We start from the raw sequence: 16,500 nt of genomic DNA on the forward strand, positions 1-16,500 counted from the left end.
TTGTGAGCAGAACAAAGGCAATAATAGTAATCATTTGGGATTTATACATCGCATTAAACCCCAAATAGGACCAAAGGCACTTTGCAATCAGAGAAATCACAACATCATTATTAGCACTCAATTAGTACTGGCAGGGGTATAATGCACTAGGTGGCACCACAGGTGCCCACTTATGTCATGAATAGTGGTAGAAGCCACTTTGGGAACAATGCACATTTCTGAGAAAATACAAAACACTACCATGCATTGGTTTCATATATCTATAAATGTTTACATACCCAAACTTCTGGAGGAGTGTTTGAGCAGGCGGCTGCACAAACCTGCAAGCACTTTCACTTCTAAGTGCTGCTCAGTCACAGCTCTGCCCTTCCTTCTCCTGAAGGCATTCGGATGCAGGACTCTAGACAACCTCACCCAGAGCTCAGTGTGTGACTGGGCAATGCGAGCAGGCTTTACCCAGGATTTGAACCCCAGGACACAGGCCTCACCCTACCTTCTGTAGAAGGCGCAGCCAGACATAGCACACTAGACAAGATCAGTGTCGGTTCAGTGTGTGGTTAGATAATCTCAACAGCCTTATCTAGTCTGAAACAAAAAAAGGCATGAGAGGAATGCGTTCCTATAGTATAACCACTGCCAATCACTCTGTTTAGCATTGTTTTATGTAACACCCTAAGTGGCCAAGGGCGTGCCCAGATATGGTCCCTTGTTTGCTGTGTCATTGGATCCAAGCAATACCTCATTGACGAGGCCTAACAAAACTGGTCTGGGGTTTCCTTCTGGAGGGGGTGTCGTCTGGCAATTTTGGAGGGACTGTGCCCATGAGGAGCAGAACATGCAAATACAGATTTGCATGAGGGGGGCCTTTCTTTAGAGTGGCACAGTGGGCAAAAATGGATTGAATGCTATAAAAGCAATTGCCAGTGGTTAGACGATTTACATGCACTCCTCCCATTAGCCTGTGTGTGCAGTTTGTAATGCTCTAAGTGGGCAAGGTATGCCCATACGTGGGCACCTGGCTCTCCATGCCATAGAACCCAAGCTATACTCCCCGACAAGGACTAACAAGGCCTCCACTGGTCTAGGGTTGCTTGTGGTCCCTTCTTCAGAGGCCTGGCAGTTTGTGATAGGCTATTTCCACAAGCAGCAGAATCAGCCACCGACAAGGACTAACAAGGCCTCCACTGGTCTAGGGTTGCTTGTGGTCCCTTCTTCAGGGGCCTGGCAGTTCGTGATAGGCTATTTCCAGAAGCAGCAGAATCAGCCACCGACAAGGACTAACAAGGCCGCCACTGGTCTAGGGTTGCTTGTGGTCCCTTCTTCAGGGGCCTGGCAGTTCGTGATAGGCTATTTCCACAAGCAGCAGAATCAGCCACCGACAAGGACTAACAAGGCCTCCACTGGTCTAGGGTTGCTTGTGGTCCCTTCTTCAGGGGCCTGGCAGTTCGTGATAGGCTATTTCCAGAAGCAGCAGAATCAGCCACCGACAAGGACTAACAAGGCCGCCACTGGTCTAGGGTTGCTTGTGGTCCCTTCTTCAGGGGCCTGGCAGTTCGTGATAGGCTATTTCCACAAGCAGCAGAATCAGTCTGGGCGTACATAATATGAGCCTTTGTTTAGAGTGCGCAATCAGCAAAAAACGATAGAGTGGAATGCTACCCCGAGCGATTGCCAGCGGTTAGACTATTTGCAAGCATTACTCCCATCATCTTTTGATTCTTTTGCCAAGTCAGGTGTCTGAATCCAGGAAACAGACCTCACTCTTTCTTCTCCTAAAATCATAGTTAGATATAGGACTCCAGACGCGATAAGTAGAGTTCAGTGTGTGGTTAATTAATATCAGCAAGCTTTACCCAATCACTAGTCTGAGCCCAGGAAACGCACCTCATCCTTTCTTCTCCTGAAGGCATATTCAGATATAGGATTTCTCCTCTACCTTCATAAACGCCTGTTAGCACTGTCTTACTCTGTCATGCCAAATTCTCTCCTTATTTTGTTTACGAAATCCCATTCAAATTCCCCTTCCTGTCCTCCGCTTCTGCATCCCTAAGTGTTATCCGCACAATCCTCTGGGTTATGCCTCAATTTTTCTCCTGTTCTTTAGTTTTCTACTTACTTCCCATTTGCTATCTTGGCATTGTTGAGCTCCTTTGTCTTCCTCCTTTTGGTGCTTTACTTTTGTTGATGTAGAACTGGAAAACCGATGACTGCAGCCATTTTTTAAGCAACCCTTGACTATGTTGGGCTCAACAGCGCAGCCGTGTTAAAGGCCACATTTTACAATACACATAGGCCCAGATTTACTAACAGGTGCGCCAGGTTTTCATTACTTTTGGAAAGCATACCCTGTGCAAATCATTGTGGTGGTATTTCTTTCTAACATAAATCAGGATTTGCATTGGAAAGGATGACGAAAGTCACAAAAGCCATGCTCTGCTTTGTGTTAAGAGCATGTTCGATGGGTGGTACGTGGGGATTCCCATGCAACCACCCATGGGTTTTGACACAAATCCCATCTACTAACAATTGTAGGCAGGGATTTATGCCAAACCTTATGCCTCTTTGAGGCAGGTGTAACAGAGAAGAAATATCTTTATTTCTCTGTGTGCTGCATTGTACAGCTAGAAAAATATTAAAACATTGATTTTGTGCTGAAAGGATCCCCTTCCAGTACAAAACCAATGTGTGATAGAACACACACCCCATGGTGCAAAGGTGTGTTTATTGGTATGGTAGGCTAAAGTGCACCAGCCCTGGTTCGGAGAGAAACACAGTCCAATTTTTCACCCTACCATTAATACAAATACAGCTCAGCAAGTTTAGTTGCTGTGACGCATTGCATCCCATTTTTGCAAACTTCCACCACACATTAAGCTTTGGGTAAGCCCTCAACAACCAATGGCTTCTCTAAACAGTTGCAGACCCACTCAGTCGCTTGGCTCGTTGGGGACTGCAGCGTGGTCTCCATCTCCTGGATGTGAGGCGACCAACATTGTGGCGGTTCTGTTTGACTGCCTGGCCGGGCTCTAGGTCTGTTGCGGCTGTATGTCCTCGTAAGGGCAGGGTGCTGCGGGCCAATAAGCCTCAATATTGGCAGGGTGCTTATAGAGGCTAATAAATAGATGGATGTGAAGCCACATTGCGGGGGCGTAGCAATTACGCCAGCCCTATTTGTAAACCCTGATGAGGTACACCCACGCACTGGGCACTAAATTGAATTGCTGAACAGAGCATACTAAGCAGGAACCTTACCTACCCCCTGGGAACATAGCGGCATTAACATCTCTTCAGCACCTGGGGCAGAGAGCATCCCCTAGGCGCAACACATTGGTATATGTAGCGGGTGCTTGACTGCGCATCCTGTGCACTGCTGGAGCATTTGGGACACAACAACGATAACAATATGGGGAAACCAGACAAAACACAGTCGAAATTGCAATTCCACCAGCGTAAATCCTCTAGAATTAGAAATGAAGAAGCAGATGCAGAGCTGGGGGAGCGTCGTGCCTTTGGATCGGAGATGGGTGAGACTTACGCCACATTCTTAAAACTATGCAGCAAAGTTTCTCCACGATCGATTGGAGGATAGACTTGCTCTCTTACCACATGGTTCGCTTGTCGAAGCGCTTAGACAAGCATGCAGAGAGGATTGATATGGTCAAGAGGAGGGTCTCAGAAGTTGAGGACCAGAATGCGGAAGCTACAGAAGCCCAGAAACAAATAGGAAAACTACTGGAGTCACTATAGTCTAAGGTTTAAGACTGTCTAGGCACAACAATTTGTGCATAGTGGGGCTACCGGAATCCACCTCAACCGGTAACATGGAGATATTTGTGGAGAACTTACTTGTGACCTTGATGGGGCGAGATGTATTTTCTTCCATCTTTGTGGTGGAACTTGCACATCGTTCAGTGATGCTGCCTCTGGGCCCCCCCCTCCCACGCCCATCATAGCCCTATACTGAATTATAGAGACAAGGATGTCGCACTACGCAGGGCAAGAAAGCTACGGACACTCAATTATGAGGGTGTCAAACTGATGCTTTATCCGGATTTCACTCCCCAGGTGCAGGAGGCGCGTAGGCGATTTGCTTCCCTTAAACGGAAGTTAAGAGAGCTCAACATTGACTATGCTATTCTCTACCCAGCTCGCCTGAAGGTCACTCATGATGGTAAAGCAAAGATCTATATGGACCCTAACAACTTACAGCAAGCGTTCAAAGTCTACTCTATGGCACAGTCCAATAAGCGAGTGCAGATTGACCCAGAGGACAGTCTCAATGCTGAAACGCTGGATCAACAGGACTGATGGTCTATCTGCTCTGATTGTATGTATTATGAATAGTGGCATCGGATTTTGGTAGGAAAATGGGTATTTTACCACTGCCCATTCATAACTAGGACAATAGATGCAAAGGTAGTAGCCGTACTCTACTGATGGGTCTGTAAGTTTTGGTTAAGAAGTGAGAGGGAGCTAGAGTTGTTACAGGCAGCGGATTTAGGCCCTAGATGTATAGCACGGTGCTCTCACCTCCAAGTTCTGTGTTCAGGTGTTACATATTTGATTATACCCAATAGATATAGGCCATGGATAAATATATATGTTGAAAAAGTGTCTGTACTGCACCCCTCCCAAGGCAGATTTTATTTTTATTTTTTTTGCAGAGTTTTATATAGCGCGAACTTGACCCGAATCCAATCAGGTATCATAGCACCAGTTACGTTACATGAGGACACACATTAATTGTTTTGTTGGGCACAGGGAGATTGAGTGATTTGCCCAGAATCACAGGATGTTTAGCATCATTACTGAGACTCGAACCCAGTTCCCCAGGTCCGAGGTCGAGCGCCCTAACCGTTAGGCCAACAACTCTCCCCAACTCCTAGAATGATTAAGCCAGGCCCTGCGTGCACTGTGCGATGTACGGAGCGACAATTTAATTGAGCCGGACGATTTATCCTTGCAGGGGCAGCTCCTCCATTTGAATTGGGAAGCGTTGCCCCACTGAAATGCCCCTAGAGAAGAAAAATAAAATGGTAATGAAATGAATTCATTACAATTGTATTTTTTGTCACCCCACCTGAACGGAGCATCAGGAAAGTGGTGGAGAAGAGCACGGCACTTTCAGTTTAAAGTGCACGTCTTTTTGGCCGACCGTCTTGCGATGGCCAGCCACACATGTGCACTTTAAACCTCTATAACCCAGCTGTCTTAAGACAGCTGGGTTAGAGAAAGCAAAAGCCTCTGGTGCTCTTCTGAGCGCCAATAGAGGCCGCTCCCACCAATCCTGGCGCTGCTCTCATGCTGGTGAAAGCAACGCGGATTGGCTCAGGAGTTTGGAAACCTGCCTGCCTTCTTCGAGGAGAGAAGACCATCGAGGAGGACGTTGCACTTGCAGGTAAGTGCTTTTAATTAAATTTATTTCTTTTTTTTGTAAATCCCACCTGTCTCACCACCTTTAGGACATACCAGCCGCTACTGTATCCTAGGCTTCGGTGGGCATTGCGAGGCCCATGAGGGAGGTGACATGTGGGGTGGTGGCCGTGTTATTGGCCCGCTAACCAGTGCGAGGGAGGAACAAATTGAAGGTAGCAGATGGGCACCAGCCCTGCAGAAGGCAGCTGGTGGCCGCAGGGGTAAAGAAAACACCCAAGGAATAGCAGTACAGGGGCCCTACCCTGTTCAGCTCAAAGTGGGTCTCCTTGGGCAGGCCAGCTGCAAGCAAGTAAAACGCTGAGAAGCAGAAAGGCAGTTAGGGAATGGACAATAGGGCACCCCAAACCTTAGCTCGGAGGGGGGTGGGGGGGCTGAGGTTTTGTTATGCCACCATGAGGAGGTGGCCAGACAGGAAGGGTTGCCTGTACCATCTGGTGGTGATCCAGTGGAAACACAGAACGGCTAGTTTGGACATTACTGCATGGTGCTGCAAGAAGACTCTAAAGCAAGGAAAAGCAGCATCAGCCCCCCTATAGACGATACAGTGGTACGAGCTGGCTGGTAGGTGGTGGCGGAGTGTGGACCTACCCTGCAAAGTGAAGAGAAGTGTGAGCATCTCAAGCGAAGGTGAAGCACAGGTCGCAACAGTGAATGGAAAAAGGGTTGCAATGAGTAACCCTGAGGCCCAAAAAAGGGCAGCTGTGGCAGTGGATACATTAGGCAGGTGGGATAGGAGTGCCTACAAGGATACTATCTGAAGAAGGTAAGGAAGGAGGAACGTTATGCAAGCGAGGATATAATGGACCATATGACAAAGGCAAGAGGCCTGCCAGAGAAGGCCATCAGGCCTAGGGTATAAACAGACGTGTTAGCACAAATAGATAAAGTGCCCCTGGGCAGAGGGGTGAGTGGTTCTGGATTCCAGCAGTGGAGGTGGACAGAGTGGGTGCCAATTTTAGGAAAATAGAAGTAGGGGGCAGGACCACAGCTCCATCAAGTTAGGGTGACCTGGGAATAACCAGGGGGCATTCTTGGCTATAGAGGCCAGGATAGCTGAGCTGCAACTGGTCAGGTTATGCATGGTCTGCGGGCATCGGGCTGAAGAGAGGGAGCAGTCTAAGGAAGCCCTGCTGACACTGAGGGAGCAGAACATCATGGAAAAAGACCCACTTTAGAGAGGATAAAGTGAAGCATGTTTGATAATAGAGGTGTGTCAAGCCCCTGAAAAATAACATGCTGTGATCCAGCCATGAAATCGCTTGAACCACCACCTGATCAGCAACCCCAGGTGTAATAATTAGTAAATGGAGCTGAAGTCCCTTCAAGTGTGTAGGTGTGTCAATATTCTGAGGTAGCCCCATTGCTCCCATGCAGTTGAACAGTCAAGTAGGGTGGGATGTACCCAGAGGTTCACAAGCGTGGCTTATCCACATTACTGAGCTGTTTGATCACATCTCAGAACTTACCAACTGATGCAGAGGGCCTGCGAAGACTGCTTTATCTTCCCATAGGTGGTCCATGAGTTTAATGAAAACACCATCCCCTCCTAATTACTCACTAAAAAGACTCAAAAGATCTCAGGCCACAACCCCGATTTCCAAGACTCTATCAGATTTATCACAGGGGACGGTGTTTTCAGCATCTGAGGTTAAAGATGCACGTTTAGGGGGCGTGGCCAAGCAGCATGGCCGACAGGACGTGAGCTCCACCGGCTCCCGATACCTTGACCCCAAAATCCTGAAAAAGAGATCCTGTCAGGGCCCCTGTGCCGAAGGTTGGAGGGCGCATCAACCCCCTAAGGTCTGGGGATAGTCCCGGTGCGCAGTGGAGTGGGAACTTAGCGGAGACGCCGCGGTACAGCCCCTGCATTCGCAAGCCCGGATACGGGATTACGTGAGGCCGTGGTCTGGGGCCTACTCCCGGACGCTGGAGAAGGCCGGAGCACGAAACAAGGCGGAGATCCTGAGGCGGGGAGGCCGCCGCCTTGACCGGAAGACAATCTATCCTCGCGCCATCACGGGAGGCCGGGATGGGCGCACCAGGGGCCCCCGGTTAACCAGCGGACGAGTCGGAGTGTGGCGAGGCAGCTGGCGAGTCGGACCCGGCCTACCTCCCTGACGAGTACGACATCCTGGTGAGGGGAGAGGAAGGGGGGCTCGCGGACAGGAGCCTGTGCGAGTAACTGGTGAGGACGCCAGAGAACAGACCCTGCACTCCCCAGCACGGATACGGGAAAAGTGAGGCCAGGGTCTGGGGCCTACCCCTGGCAGCCGTAGAAGGCGGGACCATACAACACGGCGGAGATCCGGAGGTGCAGACGCCGCCGCCTTGGCCGGCAGAAGGCTCACCCTCGAGAAGCTGAGGGAGGCCGGGACGGGAGCACAGGGGGCCTCCGGCAGGCCTGAGGACGTGGTGGAGTGAGGCGAGGCGGCTGGTGTGGCGGATCCGGCCCACCACCATAGCGGGTACGGCAGCCTGGTGAGGAGGTTGGAGGGGTGGCCCGTGGACAGGAGCCTGTGTCTGTGGCAGGAGACGGCGTGGAGGGGCTGACAGGCCCGGACGGAGCAGAGGTGAGGACGGCCCCATCGCTGCGTGGGGGAACATGGCCCCTGTACTTGGAGGCGAGAGCTAGGAGTCCTGGACCCGTGACGCCGGGGGTCTCCTGCGGTGCTGAGCTGTGAGGGAGACTGGGGATGGCCTCGCTGTGGGGATGCTGGAGGTTCCCCTGAGCCGTGCTCTCCCCGGAACACACTGAATACTCCTACGTCAGCCCCAGAACGGAGAGGCCCAGTGGGGACGGGCCGGCGGCACACGGACCGGCTGGGAGGGCATTGGCGCCTCAGGGATGTGACACTTGGCCGCTGCGGGGGGAGCGGGGCCTGGCAGTGGGCAGCGGAGCACGCAGCGTGGTGCCGTAGGAGGGCCTGCACCGGATACTTAGCCTGCCACCTAGTTACCACCGCAGAGGCGACGGACGTGGGAACGGCCGCTGGGCACGGGCCGTGACTCCCGGGTTTTGAGCTGACTCACCCCGGGGACATAAGCCATCAGACCTCGCCTGAGCACTTCAGACGGTCGGGGAAGGGAAGAGAGTGCCGACCGCGGACCCCTGCACGGCCTCCCAACAGCCTTGGGCGATACAGGAGGCGTCAGGGATGACGAAAGGCAAGATGTCTCGCTCAACGCAACCGAATACGATCACGCAATATACCACACAGAGACAGCCATCCCAGCGGCTCACACGGCAGACGGGCCTAAGCGGAGCGGAGGACGACCCTGGGGAGCCCTCCCGAGCGGAGTTGCTAAAAGCAATACAGGGATCCCACTCAGCGCTGGAGCGACAAATAGAAACGGTCTCAATAGATGTGAATTTGCTGAGGACAGATATCCGGAAAGTGGCGGACAAAGTGACCGATGCAGAAGGGAACATAGAGCAACTACAGGGAGAGGTGACGACCCTCAAACAGACAGTCGCGCAACTCAGGGCTACGACAGGTGCCCTGGAACGGAGGGCGGAAGATGCGGAAGGGAGGGCGCGCCGCAGTAACATCAGGGTCCTTGGTGTACCGGAATGGGCGGAGGAAGGGAACGCGGAGCGGTTCCTAGAACACTGGATTCGTACGAGTCTGTGCCCGAGGGGACTGTCAGAGGTTTTCGTGATAGAGAGGGCGCACAGGGCACTGGTGCCACCGCCAAGACCGGGGGCCCCTCCACGGGCCATCATCGCCAAAATCCTTAATTACCGTGACAGGGACTGTATACTAAAGGCGGCGAGGGAGGCGGCGAATCTTACGTATGAGAACAGCAGGGTCTCCATTTACCCGGACTATACACAGCAGGTACAGGAGCAACGAAAGTCATTCCTGGGGGTTAAACAGAAACTACGGCTGATGAACCTGCAATACATGCTGCTCTATCCCGCCAAACTGAAGGTACTGTGTCAGGGGAAGGCTCATTTCTTCGAGACCCCGGGAGAGGTTTGGGACTGGTTGGAGGCCCGGGGAGAAGATGTCCCATCGGGAGCGGGGAGAGGCCCCCGTGGGGCGTGGGGAATGCGGCCACCGCGGAAACGTCCCAACAGGCGCAGGTATTCATCGGGGCCGGCGGCGAGCCAGGAGGGTAGCAGAGTTACAGTAGGAGCTGACGGGGCTCTGCAGTTGGGACAGGCGGGTGCAGAGGAGGGGCCGGAGCCTTCAACAGTGCGCCCGGCGGGCCCCGAAGACATTTTAGTCCCGGACACGCTGATGGCCTCGGAGGGAGAGGTCTTGGCCGCAACCTTGGCGATCCCGGAAACTGTGGGGGTTGGGACTCCTGGCCGGGGGGAGTCCTCTTGAAGCGACATGTTGTCCAGGCTTGGAGAGTCTGGGAGGGGATAGGGCACCAGCCGTGGTTGAGGTGCCTGCAATTGGGGTGTGGGGCTGAGACATGGACCTGAGAGGGATTTGCCGTTCATGTGGAATTTGAGAAATGGGGAGTGAGGGAGATAGGGGGGGGGGGCTGGGTGCATAGGGGAGATTCGTTCAGGTTGCGCCTGGTATGCATGGTTGGTGACGGGGTCAGAACGGGGGTCGGGGCGGGGGGGGAGTGGTAGTTTGAGTGCGGGGGAATAGTTTGGGTGTGTGAATGGGGTAGCTGTGCACGTCCTGGCACCAGCGGGGTAAGGGCATCTGGGCATGTTTGGTTGTTGCTGGCATAGTGCTCGTGGGTGGGGGGAGGGGGGCATTGTCGGGGGGGATGTTGATGGGGAAAGTTGATGGCATCAGTTGTATTGCAGGTCAAGTACCGGAGTGGGGCTACGTCGGGACAGGTCGGCCGTGGTGGGGTGGACTGATTAAGAGATCATGGGATATAAGTTTTTGAGCTGGAATGTGAAGGGGCTCGGCACGTGCACAAAGAGATACAGGGTCCTTTCCTTCCTTCGACGGCACAAAGTGTCGATAGCGTGCCTACAGGAGACCCATTTAGTGGATGAAGGGGCGCAGAAGTTGGGGAAAAAATGGCGGGGGCAGCTATTTCATGCGTCCTTTTCTACATACGCCAAGGGGGTCCTGATTTGGGTGGCACCGGGGGTGCCGTTCGCCATCCAATATATGGAGGCGGACATCGACGGCCGATACCTGCTCCTCCGGGCGCAATTGGATGGCAGGGAAATGGTAATTTTGAATTCATATGCGCCCAATATAGATGACCCAGCATTTTTTAGGGCCTTGCAGGACGTCTTGACTTATGATTTGGGGACCCCGATACTCTGGTGTGGGGATTTCAATTGTGTCCTGGATCCAGTGCTGGCTAGGGCGCCCCCACGGGTGGGGACGAAACCACGTATGACCGACCAACTCCAAAAAGTGATGGAAAACATAGGGGTGGTGGATGTTTGGTGCCAAAAGAACCCCACGCAGAAGGTGTTCACCTGCTATTCCCCCACGCACAACACCTATAGTCGGCTGGATCGGGTTTTGGTGGCGGATGAGAGGCGGGGTATGTCAGTGGATGTTACACACCTGGTGCGTTTTTTATCGGATCACTCGCCAGTGGCATGCGTGGTCCAGTGGGGACCCCCGGTGGTCCGTCTTCGTACGTGGAGGCTTCCGGCGGACCTCCTCCGGGATCAGGTGGGGAGAGCGAGTGTGGCGGCAGCCATAGGGGACTATGTGGCCCTCAATTGGGGAGCGAGAGACCTGGCAATGGACACAAAGTGGGAAGACCTGAAGGCAGTCGTGAGGGGCGCATGTATGGGGCTCACCTACGGTGTCCGGAAACTGCTTCTCCGGGATCTACAAACAGAGGAGGAGTTCCTCCGACAGATCCAGAGGGTGGGGGACCCCGATGCGGCGCAACAGCAGGAGGAAAGGGAGGCTCGGGCACGGGTGCAGGACACCTTAGATAGGTTGGACAAATTCACTCTGGGCCAATATAGGCAGCGCCTCCATAGAGAGGGGGATAAATCGGGACGGCTGCTGGCATGGATCCTTAGGAGAGAGCAGGCTCCGGAGCGTATTATGGCCCTGCGGGATTCCACCGGACGCGTGGTATACTCGGAGCAGGAGATACTGGGGGTACTCCAAACTCATTTGCGGCAGGTGTACGAGGCGGCCCCAGATATCTCGGAGGCCCAATACTTGCCATATCTACTAGGGCTGAGTATGCCGACCCTGGCGGATTCGGATCGGGAAGGATTAGAGGAGGGCTGGTCATTGGCGGAGGTCCGCGGAGCGCTGGCCAGCTTGCCGTGTGCTAAATCGCCCGGCAGTGATGGTTTTCCGTCAGAATTTTACCAAGAGTTCACGGATGAGCTGGCCCCGCTTCTGTTGCACGTATTTCATGAGACGTTGGAGAGGGGTGACCTCCCACGGACCATGGCCCTTGGAGAAATTTGTATGATCCTCAAACCAGGGGGTGATAAATATGACCCGTCCTCCTACCACCTGATCACCATGTTGAATACGGACGTCAAAATCCTAACGAAATTGTTGGCCACCAGGCTGGCTCCCCACATGGGGCATTTAGTGCACCAGGACCAATGTGGGTTTATCCCGGGGAGGAATACGGCAATGAATCTCAGACGGCTGAACCACATTCAGCATGAAGTGATAAGTCGGGAAGAACGGACGGTATTGGTCACTATTGATCTAGCCAAGGCGTTTGACACCGTGGATTGGGCGTACTTACAGGAGGTCCTTCGGAGGGTGGGCCTAGGGCCCAACTTTCGCCGGTGGATACAGATCTTATACAGCGCTCCGCGGGCAAGAGTGCGCCTGGGTGCCGCGAGGTCGGAGGAGTGGCGGCTGGGACGGGGCACGCGACAGGGATGCCCCCTCTCGCCGCTACTTTTCGCGCTGGCGATTGAGCCGTTCGCTGTCACGATCCGGGCGGAAATGGAGCAATGGGGAATCCAGGTGGGGGATACGCGTAATGTGATATCGCTCTATGCAGATGATGCCTTGTTTTATTTGAGGGCACCGACAGAGGCACTTCCAGTCTTGCTGCACCACCTGGACCGTTTTGGGGAGGCGTCGGGCCTGAGAATTAACCGCAGTAAATCTCTTATATTCCCGCTTTCGGGCTTTGATGCAGTGCCCTACGAGGACCTGCCGGAGCTTGGGTTGCGCTGGGAACGAACAAGTTTCCGGTATTTGGGTATTCAAGTGGCCGCCACGGAGGAATTGGCGCTAGCACGAAATATAGATCGGGTAATTGCTTTGCTTCGGCAGTCTGTGACATTTTGGAACGCCCTGCCGCTTTCCCTAATGGGACGCTTGGCGGTAGCCAAGATGGTAATGCTGCCACGGACTTTGTACGTCCTTCAGAATACACTGTGCCCTCTCCCTCCTAGGGTTTTCCGGGCCCTCAATTCGCTGCTGACCTCCCTGCTTTGGGCGGGGGAACGCAGTAGGGTGGCCCTCAGGACGGTCGTGCGAGCCTTTGAGGAGGGGGGATTGGAAGCCCCACGCTTCGATTTATATTATTATGCTGCACAGCTCCTCCCAGCAGCCAGATGGTTTGCAGACACGGATGTGTGGGAGATGCGATTACTGGCGGGAAGGGCTACGGCGAAGGAACTTCAATTGGCTTTGATGCGGGGGTCGGGAGCGGATGCTGCATTGCCCTACGTGGTGACTCATACGGCACAGATATGGCATCGGTTTGTCGAACGGGTCTTGGGTGCGGCACCCTTCCATAGGGAGTTACCAATTTGGATACTGGCCCCCATGGTGGAATTAGAACGCCAGGTGTCCTACCGGGACTGGAAAGAGGGGGGTTGTGAAGTGCTGGCAGACCTGTACCCCTCGGAGACCTTCCTGTCATTCGAGCAAGCGGAGGAATTTTATGGCCTTAGTGGGGGACAATACCTACATTATCAAGGACTGCGTGCGGTGGTACGTTCGGTCTGGCCGCAGTGCCCGGAGATACCCCCGATGACTCAGACCCTTCATGTACTACTGACGTGCGGCCGGGTCCGCAGATTAATTGCATTGTTATATGCGGCAATGAAACGCGATTCGGCTCCTCCGGAGCCTCCAGCGTGGGCGGCCTGGGAAGCGGACTTGGGAGAGCCATTGGAGCAAGGGCAACGAATGCGAATCGGAGCTTTGACGAGACGAGTGTCCTGTAACGCGCGGTTCAAGCTCACCCATTTTAACTTTATGCACCGCACCTACCTTACTCCGACGGCGCTGAGTAGATTTGGAATGGGCAGGGGGGACGACTGCCCTCGGTGCGGCGCAGCAGGGGCGGGATTTTTACACTTGGCCTGGTACTGCCCGCTGGTAGAGAGGTTTTGGGTAGGAGTGGTAGGCCGCATCGCGGCCGCCACTGGCCTCCAAATCCAACGGACACCCCTACACTGCCTGTTAGCCCTGGTTCCCAAGCCGAGGAAACGGAAACTACCCTATAAATTGCTGCAGTTAATGCTAGTTTTGGCGAGGCGTAGGGTCGCGATTACCTGGATGGGACGGAAGGCCCTGGAGCTTGATAGGTGGCTCAGGGATGTGAGGGAATGGACGCTGGCGGAAGAAACGCATATGCGGTGTTCTAGGAGGGACGAAAAATTGCAGGTGGACCTTCTGGCGTGGCGAGTTCTGTGTATGGAAGGATTGGTGGTGGAGGGGCAATTGTCGCAGAGTGAGTCGGAGGGAACAAGTGGAGAGTTGTATTCCCTGCTAATTTCTGAGGGGGAGGGGGGAGGAGATGACGGCGAGGCTACTCCTGTGCGGCACTGAGCGGGGCTGGACCGGATACTCACACGATATAGTCGGTGATCTGTCTCACTCTGAGGTACTATATAAGTATATGTGTTTTGTTTGGACCTGTATGTACTGCTTATCTCTGATACCGGGGGGAGGGGGGAGTATTACGATTGTTTGTTTTAAAACGAAAAATAAAGTTTAAAAAAAAAAAAAAGATGCACGTTTATCCACAGAGGCTACTAAAAGGTCTAAAAAATATAGATAAATGGAGACAAAAAGATATATGAAAAACAGATCCTGGGGCGATTTAATAGAAAAGGTACTAGAACGCAACAAGATTACCCAGGATTAGAGCTCTCAGATGTAAGTGATGCAAGAACTGCCATGGGATCATGCATGGGGTCATTCAATAACCAAAATGACTAGGTACACTTCACTATTATGGAGAAATCCCAGCTGAGCATTACAGAACTGTCTCCACTACCCAAGCTATCATGGCACCAGAGCCTCGTTGATCCCCCAGCAGCCTACACTGTTATCTACATATGATCTCGAGTCTTCATAGGGAGGAATACAAAGATGCTAGACCCCCTTAAACCCGCTCATGTAAAGACACAGATTGCCATAAGAAAAATTTCTCAGAAACTCTGGGTCCTGTGTACTCTCCTGAGGGCGGTCGAACAGGTACATCTGGCCTGGTGGGAATCTCACAAACTGAGCAACAGCAAACAGTTAAGGGGGAGGAGGAAAAGATCAAGCAATGAAACGAAGAGCCCTAAACACCACAAAGGCGCAGCGCATTCTCAGCTAATGCACATTTTTAAAAAACACCGGTGACAGGATTAACAAGTTAATTTGCATGCTTAATTAAAAAAACACAGTTGAAACCATCAAATACAGCAATAAGGCATCTATGATCTATCATTTCCCCATTTCTAGTTAAAACCTATGATTATTAATAGTGTGCAATCCTGCAGATAAATGTGCCATTCGTAGAATCGCAATAGACCAAGACTCTAAGTTAAAACCTATTGAAACCCCTAGTTATTTCACCTTGCCATTCCTGACCATTTGCCTAAATGCAGAGAGGTGGAGTGTGGCTGATAGAACTATACAGAGCAGATCTATACGTAATAAGAAAGAGTGCGAGTGCTCCTCTCCGCTGGGAGGCGTGCTGTGCAAGAGAGGTTAGTTTAAAGTGCATTCATGACAGTCAGCAGCTAAGCGTTTCATCTCTGATCCGTATGTTCTATCCAACTCGTACTATTGGTGTCGCAATAACTGATCGCAAAATGAAAGTGCACATGTGCCTAGGTTTTGTAAAGCCCTTACAAGTCGCCCCTTTGGTTAGTGCCAGAAATGCCCCAATAGCTGAGCCGCACCCTACTCGCCGAGTCTCTCTTCACGGCCAAGGCTTTATTCTCCACTTTCTGAAGGAATTGTTCCAATGCACAGTTCAGTTTCAGCTCCGTAGGTTTGAGGCAGGCAATAGCAGCCTCTGTGCAGGTTCTGATCCCTCTCTTGATGAAGCCTTTGCATGTGATTTTCCGACGATCATTCAGGGTAGCTTTACATGTCTAACGTCCTCTGGTGCGTGACTGCAGAGCCTTGCAAAGGTCCCCGCTTTCCTTTCTTCTCCAAAGCGGACAGGGTTTTGATATAGGTAGTATCCCCAGTCTGAACTTTAAAAACTGCTCCTTGGTATAATTGCCATAAGGTAACACTAGATGTCCTTGGGGGTTACCTTCATGCAGTTACTGAGTGTTAGCCATCTATGACTCCTCCTTGCCAGCAACTGCTTGTCTTCCAGAAGAGACAATGCTTTGGCGTTTACATTCATTAATGCTCAGATTTGCAGCCCATATCGATGAGAGACTAAAGGTAGTGACTTTTGTAGAAAGGCTCTCATAGGCGAACAGTCCCTCCCCTGCATTTCCAGCCAGAGGTGGTGACCCAAGAAGCCATCTATAGCAAGTTTAAAGCTTTGGCAGCAGTTCACAAAAGCCCCCTGCCTGCCCATGGTTTGTTTTACCAGGCCAAACCCCAAACATATTTGTGCAAGAGGCATGTAGGCTGGCAGGTATATGATGGACTTGAAGATTTTTGAGACTGTGTTTTCCAGTACTGTGCTGTCGTGATCCCTCAGACCCCCACTCCCATAGGCCAACGTAGGGAGAAATTTAGCTTGTGCCACCTTCAGGATCGGGCAGAGCGAAGAGCCCTTCATCTTCCTATGCAGCAAGACAAGCTATTGAGCTGCAAACCTGCAGTTGGAATTAAATAGTACTCCAAGATATTTGTTCACATTGGCTGGTTCCACCCTTTCTTTCCCAAGTGCCAAGTGGGGTTTGATTTTTTTCCCTTGGAATGTCAGTGT

The sequence above is a fragment of the Triturus cristatus genome, chromosome 6 (assembly GCF_964204655.1).
Source record: "Triturus cristatus chromosome 6, aTriCri1.1, whole genome shotgun sequence".
NCBI classification, from domain to species: Eukaryota; Metazoa; Chordata; class Amphibia; order Caudata; family Salamandridae; genus Triturus; species Triturus cristatus.